At 49.7% G+C, this 8,433-nt stretch overlaps 1 long non-coding RNA gene across 2 annotated transcripts in view; it reads right to left on the reverse strand.

Moving 5' to 3' along the window:
• LOC102387674 overlaps positions 1 to 8,433 on the reverse strand; it is a 23,290-nt gene that overhangs the window by 9,340 nt on the left and 5,517 nt on the right. The window contains exon 3 of one of the 2 annotated variants that reach the window (XR_323571.1): positions 3,737 to 3,822. This is a non-coding gene — a long non-coding RNA (uncharacterized LOC102387674). Of the gene's footprint in view, positions 1 to 3,662; positions 3,823 to 8,433 lie in introns of those variants that run through there. The other variant, XR_001357844.2, reaches the window with a different exon arrangement.

Below are 8,433 nucleotides of genomic sequence, written 5' to 3' on the forward strand. Positions count from 1 at the left end.
GCCAGGTGCCAGATGATTGGAAGGTAGCTAATGTGGTCCCCATCTTCAAAAAAGGGAAAAGGGAGGACCCGGGCAATTATAGGCCCGTCAGTCTTACCTCAATCCTGGGGAAGCTCTTTGAGAAGATCATCAAGGAGCACATTTGTGATGGGCCGGCATCCGAGATGATGCTCAGGGGCAATCAGCATGGATTTATTAGGGGGAGATCATGTCAGACCAACCTGATTGCCTTTTATGATCAGGTCACAAAGGCCATGGACGCAGGTGTCGCGGTGGATGTAGTCTTTCTGGACTTCAGCAAGGCCTTTGACACCGTCTCTCACCCCATCCTAATTAATAAACTAGGCGACTGTGGCATAGATGCCTACACGGTCAGATGGATTGCAGATTGGCTGAAGGGTCGCACTCAGAGGGTGGTGGTGGATGGATCATACTCGACTTGGGGGGAGGTGGGTAGTGGAGTCCCCCAGGGCTCGGTCCTGGGGCCTGCGCTGTTCAATTTCTTCATCAGCGATCTTGATGTTGGGGTGGAAAGCAACCTGTTTAAATTCGCTGATGACACCAAAATTTGGGGGGAGGTGAGCACGCTAGCAGGGAGAGAGAGATTGCAGAAGGATCTGGATAGGTTACAGGGGTGGGCAAACAGGAACAGGATGTGTTTCAATACGGACAAGTGCAGGGTGCTGCACTTGGGTAGTAGGAACCAGCAGCACACTTATACGATGGGGAGCTCCCTACTTGAGAGCACGGAGGTGGAAAGGGATCTTGGTGTCATTATTGACTCCAAGATGAACATGGGCCGACAATGCGAGGTCATGGTTGGCAGGGCTAACCGGACCTTGTCGTGCATCCACAGGTGCATCTCGAGTAGAGCCAGGGAGGTGATCCTCCCCCTCTATGCGATGCTGGTCAGGCCGCAGCTGGAGTATTGTGTCCAGTTCTGTGTGCCCCATTTCAGGAGGGATGTGGACAACATGGAGAGGGTCCAGAGGAGGGCCACCCGCATGATCCGGGGACAACAGGGCAGACCCTACAGTGAGAGACTGCGGGACTTGAACCTATTCAGCCTCCACAAGAGAAGGCTGAGGGGGGACCTGGTGACCGTCTATAAACTCACTAGGGGGAACCAGAAGGGTTGGGGGGAGACGCTGTTTCCCCTAGCCCCCAACATCTTGGAGCATTTAACCCCTGGAGCTGCTTACCTGGGGTAGCAGGGTCTTTTTCACAATTTGTATTTTTTAAAGGTCGTGTCAGTCCCTTTCTAAAATAATGTTCTCATTCAACTACAAGCTATAGGCTGGCTACAGACATGACTGGATAACATTCTCCGGTCTGTATTATGCAGGAGGTAAGACTAGCTGATCATAATTCTCCTGGCCTTGAAATCAATGGCACACAAGAGGCAAGAATCTTACTGAAGCCAGCCTTGACTCCCCTGGTATAGGAGACTGCCTGGGACAAAGCTGGCCTGGCTGGGTCTGTACCACTGGCTGTCTGGAACCCTGCAACAGAGAGACCTAGTGAATAACTGAGACCTCTAGCAGGGACACCCAGAAGGGCTTCCGGCAGGGATTGCCATGTGCAGTAAGGTTCCTTCCTTAGCAGTATGCCTGATTCTTGAAGGAGCCTGCATTACAGGTGTATACAGTTCCCAGTACTAAAAAGACCTTAAGCATATCAGTCCCTAAACACAAGGACACATGGTATTTATTCTTGACCCCATGAACTTCACTTGTCCCCATCCCAGACCCCCAAACTGCTTACACACTAGGACTTCTTACAACATCAAGGTACTTATGGCTGAGAGGTTTTGACAGGGTCACGGGACCTCAAAGTTCTGGTATTCCCCTGGTATGAGAGAAAGGAGAATCGGATCTGCTATGGATATCACTGGTATGAATAGCCTGTTTTGCAAAAGTATGTGTTTTGGCATACTTTCTTATGCATTAAAAAAAAACAAACTTCTCCATCAGCCCCTACCAGCCACTGCTGTGTCAGAAGCACATTAGAACTCAATGGCAGTTTATTCTGCAACTAATGTAGCACCTTTTAATCCATTATCCAGTGTGCAGTTTACTTATTAGAACATAGGTTACCTAGGAAAGTAGCTAAAGAGCAAGCCTAAGAAGCCTGCTGAGACCATGTGATTCCTGGTGTGATCAGCAAGGTCAGGGAAAAGTCTGGAAACAGTAAAGCCATGTATATTTTCAAAGTAAATTATAAATTAATTAATTATTTTGGTCTCAGGTGGCCTCCCAACCACTTGAAGTATTTGTAAGACAGCACCTTATTTTACATCATTGGCTCATCTTTGAGTGCTTGCCACTTTTAGGGTTGAGTGAGGCAGCCAGCAGGTGCCTGATTGCATTTTAGAACACAGGCTAGCTATATAAAGACAGTAGTTTGCTGCTGGCAGCAGGCAGAGATATTGCCTGGCTGAACTGCTGTATGGAACATCTAGCAGGTAAGAGCAGGTGGCTCTTGGTCCTGGGCATGACCTAAAACTGCACCCTGCTGGGGATGGGTAGCCTGGTGGGGCACTTAGTGGTGTGGGAGCCCCCAGGAAATGCCAGGGCAGTTACCACCCCGGTGAAAGGTGGGTTGGTGCACCTTAATAACCCCAGCTCCCACAATTGGGTGGGTTACCCCACAGTAGGGCCCAAGAAGGCAGACCCGTGTTAGAGAGTGTGGGCTAGATGCTCAGAAGTCTGACTTGAGGCACCCTCGACTGGTCAATGCTGGGGCTGGGACCAGAAGGGTCAAAAAGGCCAGGGGCCCACTGACAGGGATGCCCAGAGACAGGGGCCTGGGGTTCTGACTGGCCTTGGAGGTGAGGCTAGGGCCTGTGTGGCCAAAGATCCCGGGGGGCCACACCTGAGAGGGGGAAGAGTGCAAGGAGCTAATCAGCTCAGAATGAGGGCGGAGTAGGCCGCCTGATGGGAAGAGATCTAGTTGGGGTCCAGACTGGAGAGTTATGGGGCCCAGTGTGGGGCCAGAAATGCTAAGAACTGAGATGCCATCTGTGAGGCATGGGCTATGGTTTAGGGGAGGTTCACAGCTGCAGACAGTGCCCCCTGGCATCGGAGCTGGGAATGGGCAGCTTCCCGCATTATGCCACCAGCTTATGGGAACAGCCAAGTCGTGGCAGGGGACACTGGGCAGACTGCCCCATAGAAACAGGTGGGCAGGCCGGCATGAGACCTAGCCCCGAGTGTGCCCCTGTGTCACAGTTGGTTTGCGGAAACATGATAGAGCATAAAGTTAAAATAAAAAGAGAAGAATTTTAATGGCAGAAGAGCAACGCCTTTGACCTGTGGAATCATCAGTGAGTTCTCACTCTCTTTCACGGTCCAGCTGTCTTGGTTTTGAATTGGACACATCCAAGATATGACAGTTTGTTGCTCCATTTCTGCTGTAGATGTATTTGAACTTCCCAAAGCTTTAGCAAAACCTACCATTTTTAGTGCAGCATGGCAGATCAGAGGCTAAGTAAATCCTACCTCTCAAATGACAGCATCCTGCATCATCTACGTCTAGGGCAGAAACTAACAATTTGGCTTTGATGCCCTATAGCATCTCTGACAACTTCATATGCTTTACAGTCAGAAGTTTGCAACGATTGCTCGCTTCACTTTAACTATTGTGTGAGCTGCAGGAAAATTAGAATGTAATTACTGTGTGTGAATGAGGACAGTGAAATGAAAAATATGGAGAGGAAAGGAGAAAAGCAGCTCACAATTTCCTCCTGCACTCTGTCTGGTTGTGCTTCATCCATTCCCTCATGTTGCATGTGGTTTTAAAATTCCAATTTATCTCCTTATCCTGAGGGAGAAAGAAGAGTGTAATATAATTAGAAGCTGACAAATCAAGAAAGTCAATATCTGCTGCGGGTTGGCAGGAATGAAGAAGGGAATTTGGGAGAAGAGGGGCATGCAAAGGTTAAATTATGTGCGTATTGAGTAGCAGACCTTTCTGTCACCTTTGTCCATGCTCAGGACTGCATTGCTAGTTTTGCTGGAGCCCATGGGGACTAAGGTGCTCTTTGGTAGGAGGCAGGGTATAGCGCTCCCTTCCCCTTCCCTTTCTGCTTCTCCTCCTCACACCCCCCTCACCCTGTACATTTTGATGTAGTTGCCAAAAGCCTGACAAAAACTGTTGTGTTGTAATGTAGGCTTTTAAGAGCTACCTTGTTCCCCACATCACTTGTACACAAAGGCAGGAGAAATGGAGGTGGAGGGGAGAGGGCCTGGCTGATTTGGAGGCATATCACTGTGCTAGGGAGGACAGGGGAAGCTGGGGGGCCTTTCAGGCTGTTGCTATAGCACTGGGCAAAAGTGTCACACATTCTGCTACATGGAGACAAAAGAACAAAAACAGAAAAACAGGGAAATGACTGAATGAGGGTGGGACTTCCGAAAGTGTCTATATGACTTAAGAGTAAAAGTCCTATTAAAATAAATGGGTTTTGCTTTGGAAAACTCTAAATGCTGGGACAGCAGCAATTTTATGACCCCTTCTTTTCTTTACATTAAATTAATAAGAAGAATGGTTTTGGTGCTGGAAGCTCATGTTCTAACTCTTCTGTGTCATGGCATTTGGGAAGCTGATTTCTGCTAGTGCTTTCCCTGGCCACACACAAGGACTATTTTTTTCTACCAATAAGAAAAGCAAAAGAAAGATATAAAGGAAGCTTTTGAAACTAACATGTTTATATTTAAAGTAACTTCAGAAGGGATTTCCTGAAAACTGAGCATGCTGGGGAAAAAGCAGTTGAGCAGAAGGAGGGGTAATACATTTTGCTGAGAGTGCTTTCAGTAAGTCACTTTCCCTTGGGAAGCAGCCACTGTCATTCTCTGGGGGATTTTACTGTTGGCTTTCATACTTCTTTCTTTCTTTGCCTGTTTCACTTTGATCTAGTCAGGGTCCCTGGTACTGGCTCATCCTGAAACTGTCTCCTTACAGTCTCCCATGTAAGGCTGCACTCATTGCCTCTTTTTAGCTCTGTAACTGGACACCCGCTCGGCTATGGTAACCGCCTGTCTTTTTAGTCATCATCAGCTGCCTTTCGACCGGTTGCCAAGCCATTTGCTGTAACTAGGGCTGGAACTGTGGAGGGAATGGATTACTGCTGTCATGGTCTTTGGCCTTTATTGAGGAATCTATCACCAGTTATTTAATGCAGAACATGGGGAATGCCTCCAACTAAATCAGGCCGTATATAAGCAGGTTCAATCTTCTGGGGATTTCTGAGATGGAAGGTGTTTATCCAAAGCAGACAAGAAAGGGAACGGGGCAAGGAAGAACTCAGCATTTTATGGACCAGTCACTAGAATGGATGCTGGGCTTTCATACAGACAGTGTGCTAATGGGATTTAGCCAGTGGGACACAGGACCATTAATCAATCCATCTTGCTCAGAGGAAGGGAAACACCTCCCCCACTGCCTGTGGCAATTTATTATTATCATATGGTATGCCATTTGCACCCTATTGTATAAAGTTTCAATGTTCTGCAGCCCAATCAGGGTCAGAACACCTCCTTGCTTAGTAACACATACCACATCAGAAGACACTATCCCTGGTTTGTAATCTACTCCAAGAAGATGCAACAAATGCATGCAACATAATGTGATGGGGAGAAAGGCTGTGCAGGGCTGAACACACCACTAGATGATTCTAGATCACATATATGCCCTTCAGGGGAAAATTCTGTTTGTGACTGTGCCTCGTATTCAATTTGTCCTTTGCAGCTTAAGAACCTATAATAGCCCTTAGGGATGTTCTGACCTCATTAGTGAACCTTCTTACTGTGTGTACTTCTTATAGACTAGACAGTATGCTCCTTATGCACACTGGTGACTTGTTAGGACCATCGAGTGAGTAGGTGCTCCATGATAGGAGTGAAGGTCTCACAGCTTGGACCAAATTAAGTAGACAAGCCAAGCACACTCCAAGAGTGGCCTGGTCAATCACAAAATTCACAGAAATCAGGATCTGCTTGATTTCTCTTTAGCAAGAACATGGGCAAGTCAGGGAGGGTAGAAGAACACAAGAGGAAAGCTCTTGGCCCCTGACCTCTCTTGTACAGCATGACCTCTGCCCCTCTGAGTCTGGCACCTCCAGAGGAGATGATTGTGGCTTGAGGGTAGGGACAGATATTACACTCAAACTGGTTTAAGTGATCAGAAATTTTTTGCTTTGCAGCACTCCAGAGACTGGGGCTGGCCCCACCCCTCTGCTCCCTAGCCAGAGCTCTGGCAGAGACTGAAGGCACAGAAGGGTCTGCCTGGCTTCCCCCAGTGCCCCTCCCCACCCCAGCTTCCCTCAGTGTCATCCCCTCCCCCCCCCGCTGTTCATTGCTCAAGCGTGTCTGTGTGTGTGTGTCTCCAATTTCACTGGGACAGGACAAAGGAAGACTGGACAGTGTCCGCTTATGGCTTTTTAGAGCTAATCAACAGGTGAGCTGGTAATGTTTCTCTGTTCTTTCCTTGGAAAAAAACTGTTTAAGAAGAGCTTGAACTAATAAGAAAGGCTTTTGTTTCCTTGATGAGCTGATAAACGCTGTGTTATCAGCTCCCTGCTGGCTCCCTCGCCTGTCAGGTTTGCTGCAGACAGTAGGAAGAAGCAGGAAGAGGGAGGTTGAAAAGCTCAGTATCATCAACAGATGCATGTACTGCACACATACCCTTTGCCTCAGAGTGCTAGCTGGGGGCTGGCAACACTCCTGCTCCTTGAGCAGCGAGCAGGGAAAATCCTGGGACTGTGCAGACCAGGGTGGGGGTTTAAACCCCTCCCTAATCAAAGTGTCCTGCCCTGGCCTGGTGATGCCTCCCCTCAACTCAGCACTGTAGAAGGGAAGGGTGGGTTGTTGTAGCGTCCCCTGGCTTCTAGCCTGAGCCAGTGCAGGCACATGCCTGCATTTTCTCAGTTCAGAGGGAATGTCTGTTCACTTGCAAACTGGTTCAGCCTAGGGAGGTTAGACCTCGGGCAGGCAATTATTTTGGGTGGAGGGTCGCTTAACAAGTTTTGTTGAGCTGTCAAGAGCTGCACGGGGGAAGGCAACCGGCTCTAGTACGTGGGGCTTCCCTCCTATGCTATGCAAGCGCAGGGGCTGTGAGTGAGTGGCAGGGAGCACTGGTGATACAGACAGCCCAGCAGAGGCAGCGCTGGCAGGGGCTGAGCCCCACTGGGCACCTGTGTCCTGAGTGCCCCGCCTGCTGCTGCTGCCACTGTCTGCCAGGGCTGCATGCCATGGGGGAAGAGTGGGGTATCTCTACACCCCCCATTCTCCTTCACACCCACACACTACCCACCTCAGCTGTATGCTGCTACTGCCCCCTGCCCCCCTGGGTGTGAGCTCTGCGCTGCCACCAGCACTAGCCCCACACTCTGTGCTCCCTCCCAGATGGAGCCCCACCCCTGCTGCTTCCCTACCTGCTGCCCAGAGTGAGCAGGAGACCAGGGAAGCAGAGCAGGTCCTTGGGGGCTGCAGCAGCAGCAGAAGCAGCCCTGCACAGAAGCTGCATGCTGGCTGGCTGGGCCCTTCCATGCATGAGGGTGGAAGCCAGGTAACAGGGTACATTTTTGGGCTGTGTGTATATGTGGCTGTCTCGCTCCCACCCTATGGGTGGAAGGGCTGGGCGGGATGCAATTTGTTGGGGGGCCCTGCAGGCCAGATAAAAGTGCTTAGAGGGTTGCATCTGGCCTGTGGGCCATATTTTGCCTGTGTTCCCTGCCACTCATGGGCAGTCCCTGCACTTGCATAGCATGGGAGGGAAATCCCATGTACTGGGTTAGACTAACCTGCAAAGATTGAATCAATTCAGGCTCAGGCTTTTTGAATGTCTGTCCCTAGCCTGAGAGCCTAGGTTTGTCACACAAGCTGCAGAGTTTCCTCCTTTTATCTCTGACAGCCTCCAATTCTCTACCTAGTACTAGCCAAGAAGGCTGCCAGCCCCACAAGCAATATGGTGCAGTGCCAGTATGATATGCTGCAATATGGGGTTGCTATGTTGACGTGGGAGGCAGAAAACAATGCAGTTCTTTCCTATCCAGCAACACTGACACGTCTTAAGGCCCACAATGCTCACGTTTGCATGCTGCCCCTTTGCCTTTGCTGGTTATCACCACCCTTACTGTTCCCCTAGAGAATCTGGGCTTGGAAACAACAGAGGAAATGGCTTCTGACTTGCACCAGCTGCTCCTGCAGAGCTGCTAGGAACAGGCCCTTTGTAGTCACCACAGGAACTATTCTCTTCCTCTTTTCACACTCTACATTATTAGGTGGGAGCCTGGGTATGATTCCCACCTGGTGCCAGCAAGTTAGGGAGTACACTGAGACTCTCTGCAAAGGGAAAAAAGTGTGTGTGTGTTGGGGGGGGGGGGCAGAAGAGGAGAGGGAGTGGATGGGAGGGGGACAGTGGGATGGGGACCCT

This window comes from Alligator sinensis, unplaced genomic scaffold (assembly GCF_000455745.1).
Source record: "Alligator sinensis unplaced genomic scaffold, ASM45574v1 scaffold434_1, whole genome shotgun sequence".
Classification (NCBI taxonomy): Eukaryota; Metazoa; Chordata; order Crocodylia; family Alligatoridae; genus Alligator; species Alligator sinensis.